The sequence below is a fragment of the Armigeres subalbatus genome, chromosome 2 (genome assembly GCF_024139115.2).
Source record: "Armigeres subalbatus isolate Guangzhou_Male chromosome 2, GZ_Asu_2, whole genome shotgun sequence".
Lineage (NCBI taxonomy): Eukaryota > Metazoa > Arthropoda > Insecta > Diptera > Culicidae > Armigeres > Armigeres subalbatus.
Genome location: NC_085140.1, coordinates 73,633,844 through 73,650,024, shown reverse-complemented (window position 1 = coordinate 73,650,024; position 16,181 = coordinate 73,633,844).

The window sequence follows — 16,181 nt, the reverse complement described above, 5'->3', positions numbered from 1 at the left end:
AACAGCTTCGTTTTTGTTCTGTTGAAGAAGTTCGCCCAAAATACCTTAAATCCTATATAGTCGCAGATGTTACACATTTTTCAAGGATATGTGTGGCTATTAATATTGACTATTCTCAAAGGTTATGGAATCGAATCAGAAGGAATTATAAATTAAATCCGATGGTGTTGGCAGCCGCAGTAAATCTTAAAAGACTTCGATGAAAATCTTCAAAAATTCTAAAAAGATTTCCAAGCCCTTTTAATGTACGATCTATTCGGGATTTCATTCGATATTCGATTTAGTAGTCAAGCTAATAATTTTTCTCATTTCTTTTTTTTATCTATTCTATTGTCACCTCTGAAGAATCAATTTGAAAAACCTATCTGGTGATCTATCCAGGAATCCATCAAATATTCAACCAGGGATTTCAACCGGAGTTTCAACCAAAAAACTATACAGGGTTCCATCCAGAATACATGCGGGATTCTATCAGAAATTCATCCAGGATTTCATCCGAATTCTATCCGGGATCAAATCGGGAATCCATTCGGGATTCCATTCGGAATCCATTCGGGATTCCATCCGGAATCCATTCGGAATTCCATCCGGAATCCATTCGGGATTCCATCCGGAATCCTTTCAGATTCCATCCGGAATCCTTTCGAATCCATCCGGAATCCTTTCGGGAATCCATCCGGAATACTTTCGGGAATCAATCCGGAAAACTAACAGGAATCCATCCGGAATCCTTTCGGGATTCCATCCGGAATCCTTTCGATTCCATCCGGAATCCTTTCGATTCCATCCGCAATCTTTTCGATTCCATCCGAATCTTTCGGGATTCCATCCGGAATCCTATCGGGATCCCATCCGGAATCCTTTCGGGATTCCATCCGGAATCCTTTCGGGATTCCATCCGGAATCCTTTCGGGATTCCATCCGGAATCCTTTCGGGATTCTATCCGGAATCCTTTCGGGATTCCATCCGGAATCCTTTCGGGATTCCATCCGGAATCCTTTCGGGATTCCATCCGGAATCCTTTCGAGATTCCATCCGGAATCCTTTCGGGATTCCATCCGGAATCCTTTCGGGATTCCATCCGGAATCCTTTCGGGATTCCATCCGGAATCCTATCGGGATTCCATCCGGAATCCTTTCGGGATTCCATCCGGAATCCTTTCTGGATTCCATCCGGAATCCTTTCCGGATTCCATCCGGAATCCTTTCCGGATTCCATCCGGAATCTTTTCCGGATTCCATCCGGAATCTTTCGGGATTCCATCCGGAATCCTTTCGGAATTCCATCCGGAATCCTTTCGAATTCCATCCGGAATCCTTTCGATTCCATCCGGAATCCTTTCGGGATTCCATCCGGAATCCTTTCGATTCCATCCGGAATCCTTTCGGGATTCCATCCGGAATCCTTTCAGGATTCCATCCGAATCCTTTCAGATTCCATCCGGAATCCTTTCAATTCCATCCGGAATCCTTTCGAGTTCCATCCGGAATCCTTTCGGGATTCCATCCGGAATCCTTTCGGGATTCCATCCGGAATCCTTTCGGGATTCCATCCGGAATCCTTTCGGGATTCCATCCGGAATCCTTTCGGGATTCCATCCGGAATCCTTTCGGGATTCCATCCGGAATCCTTTCGGGATTCCATCCGGAATCCTTTCGGGATTCCATCCGGAATCCTTTCGGGATTCCATCCGGAATCCTTTCGGGATTCCATCCGGAATCCTTTCGGGATTCCATCCGGAATCCTTTCGGGATTCCATCCGGAATCCTTTCGATTCCATCCGGAATCCTTTCGATTCCATCCGGAATCCTTTCGATTCCATCCGAATCCTTTCGGGATTCCATCCCGGATCCTGTCTGGATTCCATCCGGAATCCTGTCGGGATTCCATCCGGAATCCTGTCGGGATTCCATCCGGAATCCTTTCGATTCCATCCGGAATCCTTTTCGGGATTCCATCCGAATCCTTTCGGGATTCCATCCGGAATCCTTTCGAGATTCCATCCGGAATCCTTTCGGGATTCCATCCGGAATCCTTTCGATTCCATCCGAATCCTTTCGGGATTCCATCCGGAATCCTTTCGGGATTCCATCCGGAATCCTTTCAGGATTCCATCCGGAATCCTTTCGAGTTCCATCCGGAATCCTTTCGGATTCCATCCGGAATCCTTTCGGGATTCCATCCGGAATCCTTTCGAGTTCCATCCGGAATCCTTTCAGGATTCCATCCGGAATCCTTTCAGGATTCCATCCGGAATCCTTTCGATTCCATCCGGAATCCTTTCGGGATTCCATCCGGAATCCTTTCGATTCCATCCGGAATCCTTTCGGATTCCATCCGGAATCCTTTCGGGATTCCATCCGAATCCTTTCGATTCCATCCGGAATCCTTTCGAGTTCCATCCGGAATCCTTTCGATTCCATCCGGAATCCTTTCAGATTCCATCCGGAATCCTTTCGGGATTCCATCCGGAATCCTTTCGATTCCATCCGGAATCCTTTCGATTCCATCCGGAATCCTTTCGGGATTCCATCCGGAATCCTTTCGATTCCATCCGGAATCCTTTCGGGATTCCATCCGGAATCCTTTCGGGATTCCATCCGGAATCCTTTCGATTCCATCCGGAATCCTTTCAGGTTCCATCCGGAATCCTTTCGGATTCCATCCGGAATCCTTTCGGGATTCCATCCGGAATCCTTTCGGGATTCCATCCGAATCCTTTCGATTCCATCCGGAATCCTTTCGGGATTCCATCCGGAATCCTTTCGGATTCCATCCGGAATCCTTTCGGATTCCATCCGAATCCTTTCGGGATTCCATCCGGAATCCTTTCGGGATTCCATCCGGAATCCTTTCGGATTCCATCCGGAATCCTTTCAGTTCCATCCGGAATCCTTTCGGATTCCATCCGGAATCCTTTCGAGTTCCATCCGGAATCCTTTCGATTCCATCCGGAATCCTTTCGGGATTCCATCCGGAATCCTTTCGATTCCATCCGGAATCCTTTCGAGTTCCATCCGGAATCCTTTCGATTCCATCCGGAATCCTTTCGGGATTCCATCCGGAATCCTTTCGGGATTCCATCCGGAATCCTTTCGATTCCATCCGGAATCCTTTCAGGATTCCATCCGGAATCCTTTCGATTCCATCCGAATCCTTTCGATTCCATCCGGAATCCTTTCGGATTCCATCCGGAATCCTTTCGGGATTCCATCCGGAATCCTTTCGGGATTCCATCCGGAATCCTTTCCGGATTCCATCCGGAATCCTTTCCGGATTCCATCCGGAATCCTTTCCGGATTCCATCCGGAATCCTTTCGATTCCATCCGGAATCCTTCCGGGATTCCATCCGGAATCCTTTCGGGATTCCATCCGGAATCCTTTCGGGATTCCATCCGGAATCCTTTCGGGATTCCATCCGGAATCCTTTCGGGATTCCATCCGGAATCCTTTCGGGATTCCATCCGGAATCCTTTCGGGATTCCATCCGGAATCCTTTCGGGATTCCATCCGGAATCCTTTCGGCATTCCATCCGGAATCCTTTCGGGATTCCATCCGGAATCCTTTCGGGATTCCATCCGGAATCCTTTCGGGATTCCATCCGGAATCCTTTCGGGATTCCATCCGGAATCCTTTCGGGATTCCATCCGGAATCCTTTCGGGATTCCATCCGGAATCCTTTCGGGATTCCATCCGGAATCCTTTCGGGATTCCATCCGGAATCCTTTCGGGATTCCATCCGGAATCCTTTCGGGATTCCATCCGGAATCCTTTCGGGATTCCATCCGGAATCCTTTCGGGATTCCATCCGGAATCCTTTCGGGATTCCATCCGGAATCCTTTCGGGATTCCATCCGGAATCCTTTCGGAATTCCATCCGGAATCCTTTCGGGATTCCATCCGGAATCCTTTCGGGATTCCATCCGGAATCCTTTCGGGATTCCATCCGGAATCCTTTCGGGATTCCATCCGGAATCCTTTCGGGATTCCATCCGGAATCCTTTCGGATTCCATCCGGAATCCTTTCGATTCCATCCGGAATCCTTTCGAGTTCCATCCGGAATCCTTTCATTCCATCCGGAATCCTTTCGGGATTCCATCCGGAATCCTTTCGATTCCATCCGAATCCTTTCGAGTTCCATCCGGAATCCTTTCGATTCCATCCGGAATCCTTTCGATTCCATCCAGAATCCTTTCGGGATTCCATCCGGAATCCTTTCCGGATTCCATCCGGAATCCTTTCGGGATTCCATCCGGAATCCTTTCGGGATTCCATCCGGAATCCTTTCGGGATTCCATCCGGAATCCTTTCGGGATTCCATCCGGAATCCTTTCGGGATTCCATCCGGAATCCTTTCGGGATTCCATCCGGAATCCTTTCGGGATTCCATCCGGAATCCTTTCGGGATTTCGATGCGGAATCCATACGGTATTCTTTTCGAGTTTCCATTTGAAATTCCGTCCGCGATCACATTCGGGATTCCTTGCTCACTCCATTTCTAATGAATTATTGATTCTATTGAAAATTCATCCTGGATTACATCTGAAATACGTTCAGTATTTCATTCTGAATATATTCGACAATTTTATTACGACCAGAAAATTCGTGATTCAGTGCGCATTGCGGACGCCTTGTCTTAAATATCGTTACAACTTCCGGAGCTACTGATGGATTAGTCCATGGTACATCTGGAATTCTTCAATCCCATCGTAACCAGCCCCCTGAAACGGCTGTCATCTGCATACAATGTGATTGAAGCCGAAAACTTGGTGCTAAACTTGGTGCTAGCTGTCAAGCGATGGCTTTAAGCACGGGACACAGTGACGCATGCGACAATATCGCTCGAGGGCAGATTTAATTCGAATAAAAAACAAAATAAACAGTTTTTTAAATTTTAGGCTCGATTTTAAGCTGTTGTTAAAAGAAAAAGCGCACCATCTAAAATATGTTTCAAAACTTTATTGCTATTATCTCTATAGCTGATTCGTTCATTTCAGATACACATGTTTTGCTATAGACTTATGCAGGGGTTCATCGAATTCACTCACCCGATGGATTTTGACATTTGAGCGGGTCGTCTTCTCGAACAAAAGTTCATTTTGCGTTCATTATGCGACCCGCTCAAACGTCATAATTTCTGGGGGGAGTTCATTTTGCGTAAGTCTATAGCGCAAAAGTTATCAGCACTGTCTTTTTCACAATAATAAATATCAAATTAATTATTATAACAAATTTTTCAAGTCTGCCTGATACCCATATCGATATCTAAACAGTTTGATAGATATCTGAAATAATTTGACAAATATTTGGCATTGTGATAAAGAGTGGGCCTTTAATTCCTATAATGCATATGGTTGAACAAAGCTGTGCAACAGTTTTGAGCTTTTGAATCTGAACTTAAACAAATCTAGGGCAGCTGCTGGGAGATGCATGTCTTAGATTCATATTAAAATTAAATACACCAATTTGAACCACTACTAAACTGATTTAATTCTTAGGTTACTTAGGATTCTTAACATTAACTCATAATCGGCACATTTGCGACATGGCCAGTATAATTAAGTTTCTTGTCATCCAAAAAAACTTTTTCCGGTGCATGATAGTTATTGTTTTTAACCTCCAGATGTTTACGCTAAGTCCATTATGCTTCCAAAAACTATTATTCTAACAACATACAAATGGTCCAAAGTATAGCAAAATTTTATCCCAAATGTGACATCCACTTCCAGTTGGATTCGATCAAATGTAAAGGAAAAAGGTTCCAATAGTGTTTCGTGAAACATCTGTCGATGACACGTACAATGACTAAGTAGATTAATTTATCTTAGTTTCGATGCCCATATTACAGTGAGCTCAAATTTGTAACCAAAGAGTTTATGCATCAAGATCAAATAGATGAATTGATTTCGTCAACTGGAAAGTAGGGTGGCAGTTCAATTATCGAATAACCCTGCCTGCAGAGCAAGATTACTTTTGATAGATTTAGGTTTTAATGGTTTTGGAGGGTGCTCCAGCCTTTTTTAAGACTGGATATTTATTAAATCTTTGAACTGGCACTTTCAATTTTAATTCGGTAAATGAAACGGACCTTAATGTGTGTTTTCATTCGGATTCTGATAAACTTATTTTACAGAGAACAGACGTGGATGATCGAACCAAATTTCGTGGAAATCGTGTGTAAAGATTTAAATCGCGCCTCAGCACCGCGAACGCAGGCTGCCCGACATGAAAGCTCAATCTCACTAAGCGATGGTGTTGGAATACACAACATAAGATTGAAGATGAACGTCTGTTCTCTGTACTTATTTCTCGGAGGACCTTAGCCGGCCCGGGGTCTCCAGTAGCCTTGCGAGCAAAGGCGTAGGATTGCCAATCCGGAGATGGCGAGTTCGATTCTCGGTCCGGTCTAGGATGTTTTCGAATTGGAAACCTTCTCGACATCCTGGGCATAGTGTATCCATTGTACTTGCCACACAAGATACATTGGCATTGGCGGGCATAGAAAAGCTTTCAATTAATAACTGAGGAAAGTTGAAGCAGGCCAAGTTCCAGTTGGAATGTAAAGCTATTGAAGAAGAAGAAGAAGACCTTAGCCGGCCCTGTAAACATACTGTGAAAAAATATTAAATCTCCGGTTCAGGCATCCCTAAATTGTCAAAATCGGATGATAATTAACAGAGTTCCAATATATTAATTTAATTTCTCTCTCTTTAATTTGGTCATGTACAGCATTTTACGAGCGCTAATGACCGCCTCAAGTTCCCCATGGACTAAACCACGATGACGTCATGCGCCGATTTCCAGTAAGAAGAAAGCAGCCGCTTCGGGTAATGTTTACAAAAAATGAACCTCGACATGAACATCCGGTGAACTAAAATGCTCCGAGTTCACTGAAATATTCCGATAAGATATAACGGTATAGAATTCACTCACCCGATGGATTTTGACATTTGAGCGGGTCGTCTTCTCGAACAAAAGTTCATTTTGCGTTCATTATGCGACCCGCTCAAACGTCATAATTTCATGGGGGAGTTCATTTTGCGTTAGTCTATAACCGATAAGAAGAAAAATATAACCGACAAGAAGACGCTCGTGGTAAGGCGATTAAAAGTTGCAAGAAGAAGCCGAAGGATGATATTTGGAAAAAAAAAACACCGGGAGGCAAACGGGAATTTTTTTAAAACTCTTCCTAAAAATTCTAGAAGTATACGAAAATTATTTGAAGCTCTTTTGGTGGAATGTTTAAAAGTAATTTGATTAAAAACGGAAAGTAGTATGTACGTAGTTGGACTTTTCTTATACTGTGTATGATATCACAAAATTAAATTTGAAATCGAAAAATTGCGTTTATTATGCAGTAGAAGAAAAGTACAGCCCCGTAGTGCCAACCGTTTCTAATTAAATTGCTCCTAAATTTTTTCTGAAGAGTTTTAATAAACTTCCCGTATGCTCCGCTCCCCCGTGCAATTTTTTTCAAATATAATCCTTCAACTTTTTCTTTTTCTTCATGCAACCTTTATTGGTCAATAATGATAAAGTCATGATCGCTGCGATGTCAAACGACACAAGACAATCGTCAAATAGATTGCACCTTACCAGAACATGTTAAATTGTGGCGGCCTGAGAGAGGCGGCTACGAAATTAATTTATTGGCTTTTTCGGTGATAATTTCGGCTGATTTCGATGATAATTATATTGTGGCGGCTATTACCGCACGTAAAATGCTGGATAACAGAACAATATAACTTGAGTTATTGAAATTTAAATTAACACGATCGATAATCATTTTGCGATCATTAAATACCCGCGCGAAATGTAATCAGTGCAATATGAACGGAGCTTTAAACTTCAAGAACAGCACTAGCGCCACACCAACAAACGGTGGCTTCAAGAACTAGTGCTTGTTTCACGGGGTTAATCGTAACAATCTCGATGTTCATTCTCCCACCATTTTTCTTTTTTTTTTGCTTTTTAACCCTTAAAGGCGCAAGGCGATTTTTTTAGAATTCGTCGGAAATATTTTTAACGTAAATAACCATTGGAATTATGAACATTAAACGTATTTTCGGTTTGTTGTTTTAAAACAACATTGCGCATTTAAGGGTTAAGAAGAAAAGCAGACCCTGCTTAGAGAGCAACCGAAGCGATTAACGTGATTAACAACTTCTAGCATCATCAACCCGCAATCATTTCCAGATGGCCATTTGCGTCTTTTGCAGAACACCAACTCCCGCCCACCACCCGTGTAAAATCTCCTTCGCGGGCCTTATCTGCTGTTGATTGGCATCCTTCTCGTGGTTCGCGCCCTTCTTGTTTCAGGAATGATGATAATAATTGCTGTCAATTTCTTATCACGGCGATAATCAGGAGGCTTTCTTCTGGCTGTGGCGGATGTTGGGGGTGTAGGAAATGGGCAGTGACACAAATTACTGTGCGCTTGACAGTGAACACAATTTTGGATGCTGTGTTTGTCCTGTCAGCATGGGAGCAGGAGTTCCACCCGGTAATTGGATTGGTGCTGCTGGAAAATTTTCGGCAGCTCGTATCTTCCGTGCGACCATGTCCTATTGGAAAGGCAAAGGTAACCGTAGCCGTCGTAATTCAATTTGAAGATGATTTACCTTGCTATTCATTCGAGCGTATCCTGGCCGAAGGAGAGTCATCTAAAATGCGGAAACCAGCGGAGGCTCCCTAATGACATCTACATTCAAATAGGCGAAACTGGTCTAAATTTATTTCACCACACGCATAACAAGCATTACAGGACCTGGGACGGAGTGGAACGGGAACGATCAGAAAATGGATAATGCAATACGCAGCATTCCGAGGGGTGTGGATTTGTGCGTAGAATGGGAAAATTGAAGAAGACGGAAGGAAAAAAATATATAAATGTAGGTATTAGCCCCACCTTAATGCGCTGGGACTCACCCTCATTTTTTTGTCGTCTTTTTCGATGTTTACCGTGCACGTACGCAGATATCCTTTTTCGTTGCTGCTCGTTATTCCAACGGACCTACCACCGACCCGTTGCCTGCCGAAGGCAAATGTGTGGACTCACGTTGTTCTGTCGTCGAAAAATAAATAAGTTAGAGACAGGGCGAGTGTATTTTTTTTTCTTATATTGGAAACGACGACCTGGCTGGTGATGGGTCTTGTCCGTTGGAAGGCACGTGATTGAATGACTTTCGTTCGGGAGGCTCTGGTAACGAAATACTTCAATTTACCATTACACAGTCTTATTTTTGGCTAGAAACTACGCAGATGAGAGATGATCGAATCACCGTTTGGGATGATTTTCAGGAAACTAGAATCAATATTACAGCAGCTTAACTTGAAATTATTTCTATAATTTGGAATTAAAATTAAATTTATGACAACTTGTTACATCCCTATAGCTAAGAAAATGCTTTCTTAAACTAAGTGACATTAATGTTGGAAAATGTCATGGGATTGCTATTTCTTATTTGATATTTTTGATGAAGATGTAACGCTCTATGGGGTCTCCAGTAGCCTTGCGAGCAAAGGCATAGGTTTGCAAATCCGGAGATGGCGAGTTCAATTCTCGGTCCGGTCTAGAATGTTTCTGGGTTGGAAACTTTCTCGTGACTGAAGAGGTGGAGAAGTGATGTTAAAAGTTACGCAGTAAAAGGCAGATAAAATCGCTACTTAAAATTACTTATCATTATTATCACAGTGAGTCTCTTAATTGAATTACCATGGACCCCCGGTAATATGACAGTTTTTTATCTGAACACTTTAATTTGAATCCCGTTCGTTTGCACATTGTTCAAATTAAAAATGGTTCAAACGTCATTCAGCACGTGGAATCGTGAGAAGAAAAATGGAACGCAGAATCAAAACAAACCAGTAAAGAGAGCAGCCATAAATCAGTTTTTCTAATGTAAATAGAGTAACCAGAAGTTCAAATTAAAAATGAGCCCCGTTAATTTGAATGAGGTATCGTTCAAATTATTGGGGGTTCACGGTAATTGAATTAGGCTATCTATGAGACGTTTCGCATCAGCTGATCACTTTTTGTTTACAAATTTTGACATTCACTGACTGGACTGACAGTGATGATGTCATGCTTTTGAATCTAGCGTATATTGTTGAAAACTCCTAAATATAATTACCAGATGTATTTTCATTTTTTGGAGCATTGATTTGCTCTTATGTTGATGTTCATTTCTAATATTTATTATCAATAATTATCAAATCATGATGTTTCATAACAAATCAAACATAAAAAAAAATATTTCTTCAATAAAACCGAAAACTAAAAATGAAAAGCATAAAACTGCAATATTTTTGCCTTTCTCGTATACTAAGTATACGGTAAAGGCTATATGATCGCTCCAAAAACAAACTTTTTATAGAAGGCCCGGAGACCCATAGTGTTATATACCAATCGACTCAGTTCGACGAATTGAGGTGATGTCTGTGTGTGTGTGTGTGTGTGTGTGTGTGTGTGTGTGTGTGTGTGTGTGTGTGTGTGTGTGTGTGTGTGTGTGTGTGTGTGTGTGTGTGTGTGTGTGTGTGTGTGTGTGTGTGTGTGTGTGTGTGTGTGTGTGTGCGCAAAACTACTCAAAAAATGTCACTCATTTTTCGGGCACTTATCCTCAACCGATTCGCTCGCAACAAGTTGCATTCGACGCAGAATCCTGTCCCATTGTTTCCTATTTGAAATTGGCCAGATCGGACTATGGGATCGAGAGTTATGGCCAAAATACAAAATCATACGAAAAAATCGCTTAAAAAATGTCACTCATTTTTCGGGCACTTATCCTCAACCGATTTGCTCGCAACAAGTTGCATTCGACGCAGAATCCTGTCCCATTGTTTCCTATTTGAAATTGGCCAGATCGGACTATGGGATCGAGAGTTATGGCCAAAATACAAAATCGTACGAAAAAATCGCTTAAAAAATGTCACTCATTTTTCGGGCCTTTATCCTCAACCTATTTGCTGGCAACAAGTTGCATTCGACGCAGAATCCTATCCCATTGTTTCCTATTTGAAATTGGCCAGATCGGACTATGGGATCGAGAGTTATGGCCAAAATACAAATTCATACGAAAAAATCGCGTAAAACATGTAACTCATTTTTCGGGCACTTATTCTTAACCGATTTGCTCACAACAAGTTGCATTCGACGCAGAATGCTCTCCCATTATTTCCTATTGAAAATTGGCCAGATCGGACTATGGGATCGAAAGTTATGGCCAAAATACAAATTCATACGAAAAAATCGCGTAAAAAATGTCACTCATTTTTCAGGCACTTATCCTCAACCGATTTGCTCGCAATGAATTGCATTCGACGCAGAATCCTTTCCCATTGTTTCCTATTGAAAATTGGACAGGTCGGACTATGGGATCGAGAGTTATGACCAAAATACCTTTTTGCCTTTCTCGTATACTAAGTATACGGTAAAGGCTATATGATCGCTCCAAAAACAAACTTTTTATAGAAGGCCCGGAGACCCATAGTGTTATATACCAATCGACTCAGTTCGACGAATTGAGGTGATGTCTGTGTGTGTGTGTGTGTGTGTGTGTGTGTGTGTGTGTGTGTGTGTGTGTGTGTGTGTGTGTGTGTGTGTGTGTGTGTGTGTGTGTGTGTGTGTGTGTGTGTGTGTGTGTGTGTGTGTGTGTGCAAAACTACTCAAAAAATGTCACTCATTTTTCGGGCACTTATCCTCAACCGATTTGCTCGCAACAAGTTGCATTCGACGCAGAATCCTGTCCCATTGTTTCCTATTTGAAATTGGCCAAATCGGACTATGGGATCAAAAGTTATGGCCAAAATACAAATTCATACGGAAAAATCGCGTAAAAAATGTCACTCATTTTTCGGGCACTTATCTTCAACCGATTTGCTCGCAACAAGTTGCATTCGACGCAGAATCCGGTCCCATTGTTTCCTATTTGAAATTGGCCAGATCGGACTATGGAATCAAAAGTTATGGCCAAAATACAAATTCATACAAAAAAATCGCGTAAAAAATGTCACTGAAAAATGAGGCACTTATCCTCAACCGATTTGCTCGCAACAAGTTGCATTCGACGCAGAATCCTGTCCCATTGTTTCCTATTTGGAATTGGCCAGATCGGACTATGGGATCGAAAGTTATGGCCAAAATACAAATTCATACGAAAAAATCGCGTAAAAAATGTCACTCATTTTTCGAGCACTTATCCTCAACCGATTTGCTCGCAACAAGTTGCATTCGACGCAGAATTCTGTTCCATTATTTTCTATTTAAAATTGGCCAGATCGAACCATGAGATCGAAAGTTATGGCCAAAATATAAATTCATACGAAAAATTGCGTAAAAAATGCACTCATTTTTCGGGCACTTATCCTCAACCGATTTGCTCGCAACAAGTTGCATTCGACGCAAAATCCTGTTCCATTATTTTCTATTTAAAATTGGCCAGATCGGACTATGGGATCGAAAATTATACCACTTTTTTTAATGGAAAAATCGCTAAAAAAAGTGTCACTCATTTTTCAGGCACTTTTCCTCAACCGATTTGCTCGCATTAAATTATATTCGACGCAGAATGTCTCATATTTTCTTATTGAAAATTGGCCAGATCGGGCTAAGGGCTTAGATGTTATGGTCAAATTACTATTTATTGTGAAAAAAGTTCTAAAAAGTCTAGCTCACTTTTTTAGCACTTAGACTTCATCTATTCCCCAAGCAACACAAGTTCAACACATCTGGTTGCAGTAACCATATTGTGACTGAATCCGGTCATATATAAGTTACTGTGATTGATGTGTAATATATGTCTTCTCAAGTCGCTCGCAACAGATTGCGTTCGACGCAGAATCTTGTCCCATTGTTCCCTATAGAAACTTGGCCGGATCGTACAATTGGGTCAAAAGTTATGGCGAAAATACTAATTTTAAAACTACAAAATAAAATGCCAATTTTTGCTCTTATGCTCATCCGATTTGTTTGCAACAAATTGCGTTTGTCGAGAATTTTTTTTTATGCATAGGGACTCGGCAGGTATTTCCGTCCATCGTCTTGGTGGCTAAAATCATCGAAAGGAACGTCCTTTTGCTAGAACTCCAATATAGCAGAACGTATCTCCTGAGCTTACGATTTGATACGGATGAGTTTGTCAAAAAAGTTTCTCTTTTATTGGTTTTCGAGACTACGACGAAAAGACGAAAATACCTGCCTTAACCCTATAAACAAATATGAAAAATATAACCAATCCACATATTGGTCCACTAAATTAATGATTTTGTGTGTGTTACTTCTACGTGAAGTTGACCGATTTACAATGATATGGAAATGCTAATATCATCTTCCAAAATTAAGACGTACATGTTCATGATAGAATTAAATTTTTTTTTAGTCTTTATTAAGGTGTTTTTTTAATCTACAGACTAAGTTCAACACCGTGATAGAATTAGAGGCGAAAGTATAGAATTGATAGTTCCGTTTAGCAACCCTATAACCAGAGACCGGCGGAGTGAAAAACTGTCGAAATGGCAACGTATGAAAAGGTGTGATATCGTGGAAATAATACTGGCATCACTTGAACTTTTTGCTTGACTCTTATGGGTGAAAAAAGTAAACAAGTCGATTTGGAATCTCTGTTGACGGTTTGATGGGAAACAAGATGGCGTCTTTGCCGATCTCTTATTCTAGTATTTCTAGTTCCGTTAGGATACGGCAGGCATGAAGAATGTTTTTTATAGAAGTCGATTTGAAAGAAAGCGAGCGGAGGCAATATTTGTGATGGCACATATCACGACCTTCCTTCTGCCAAGCTCCCGTATGAAGGGGAGGAAGAATATCAGTGTGGAAGCTAATATATCTCCACTGGCCTCCCCTTCATACGGAGCTTGGCAGAAGGAAGGTCGTGATATCTACCATCACAAATATTGCCCTCCGCTCGCTTTCAAATCGACTTCTATAAAAACATTCTTCATGCTCTGTATCTAACGGAACTATCAATTCTATACTTTCGCCTCTAATTCTATCATGAACATGTACGTCTAAGTTTGGAAGATGATATTAGCATTTCTATATCATCACATATTGGTGTTATTTGAGATTTTTCCAAACCTTTTGAACGAACGAGAAAGGCAGCATCACCGCTAGGTGGATTAATCTGGGTTTTTAGAATGTTTTCATTAGTAACGCTAGCTCGCGGCTTGTCATTTTCCGAAGTCAGGTTGATAAACATCAAGAAAGGCAAACATTGAAGTTTTTCGATTTTTTTATTGTGGAATCGTGCTTTTTGGATTGAAACGGATTGAAATACATAAAAATGCCTCCCATAAGAAACACATTCCGGCCAAGCAGCTTAAAACGCCAGTTCTGCAGATAAACGGTATAGGTAGGTTTACATAATTTAGTTCCTAAAACATTCAACGCTAAGGGAAGATCCATTAATTACGTAACGCAAAAATCGACCATTTTCAACCCCCCCTCCTCCCTATGTCACACTTTTTGTATGAAACATCTGAAATTTTTGTATGGGTTGTCACACTAATTTAATTTATGGATGTTCCCTAAGCGTATCATCGGTATTCTCAGGCACATCATCGCTTAGCATGTATGCTGCGGGACTTTCTACAGATCATTTTCAGAGATATATGGATAAGATCATCATCATTCAAAACAAGGATCCGTATCTCTTGAAAATGGATAACACTCAGCTCCCTACTACAGTGACATATGAGTCCATCATTGACTACGCTCTCAAGAAACAGTCGGCATACACCGGATCATCTTTTCGATGCTTCAAAGCGGTGGATGCTAAGCTAAGGTTCGAAAACGGAATGGTGAAGTCTGTTGAGGGTGTTTTATTTGGAGATATACACGTAGTTCGAGCCAATGTATGTATGCTTTTGAATTCTATAATTTCACGTGTGATAATCATTAATATCTATTTTCGTAGGTGATGCACTCTATGAGCATAAATGATCCATGTTTAACACCGTGGATAATCATCAGTCATTCAGATGTATTGTCAGCTCACTGTGACTGCGTTGCTGGCATGGGTGAAGTCTGCTCTCACGTTGGAGCTGTTCTTTATTATCTCACCAGTCTGAGTCACCACCAGCTGTTGTTAAGCCAGTCATCTATTCCTAGATCATCTACATCGACGACAGAAAGTGTAGTAGTTACGGAACATGGAACAAAGGTCTTGAGGACCAATCAAACGTGTAGCAGGAAACTTACAGATGCCGCTTGAAGACATCAACTTTGGTTATACACGAAAATCTTCTGACAATGCTTACGGAGTACTGCAGCTACATGATATTCGAGCTTAGCTGAATGTTCTTCAAATCGATGAAGTAAAATGTACAGCAATGCAAGCTTTTTGTGACAGCACATTTGAATGTTATAAATGTGAAGAAAATACATTGGATCCTTTCTATGAAGAGAAAGGATTGATTTTGAATACATTGTACCATGAAAGTAATAGAGAAAAAAAACATTGAGCAATGGCGGTTTATGTCCCTTTCGTTTTACAGTCACATACAGAAACATACCAATGAAGAATGTAGACGAAAAGTTGAAAATGAAACACGTACTCAGTCTAGTTGCGAATTATGGAAATTGTTACGCATAGGAAGAGTTACGGCTTCGGTTCTAAAGAATGTTTTAAGCACTAAAATCGATAAACCTTCACTTTCCCTGTTGAAAACGATATGTTATCCTGATGAGTTTTATTTTTCTACTCAAGCAACACGATATGGCAAGAAGATGGAGAAAACTGCATTGAATCAGCTTATTTGCTTTTTGGAAAAATCCCACAAAGAAGCTAAAGTTATCGACAGTGGGTTAATATTACATAAGGATTATCCGGAAATGGCTGCATCGCCAGATGCAATTTTATTGTGCTCTTGCTGTGGAAAAATCCCGATTGAAATTAAGTGTCCCTTCACCTTCAAGGACGAAGATAATGTTATATTGAGACTAACAAAATGTAAGCCAGGTTATTAAGAAAAATCAGAAGATAGTTACAAAATCGTTGAAAATCAAAAGTGTTCAGATGCAAATAGCTTCTACAGAAGCGCGTTATGAATGCTTTTATATTTGGACCAAAAACGAAAACTTGTTAATCCGAGTAGAAAAAAAATGAATCGTTTTGGCAGGAAACTAAATCCAAAGCAATTTTATTTTTCAAAGCTGTCATT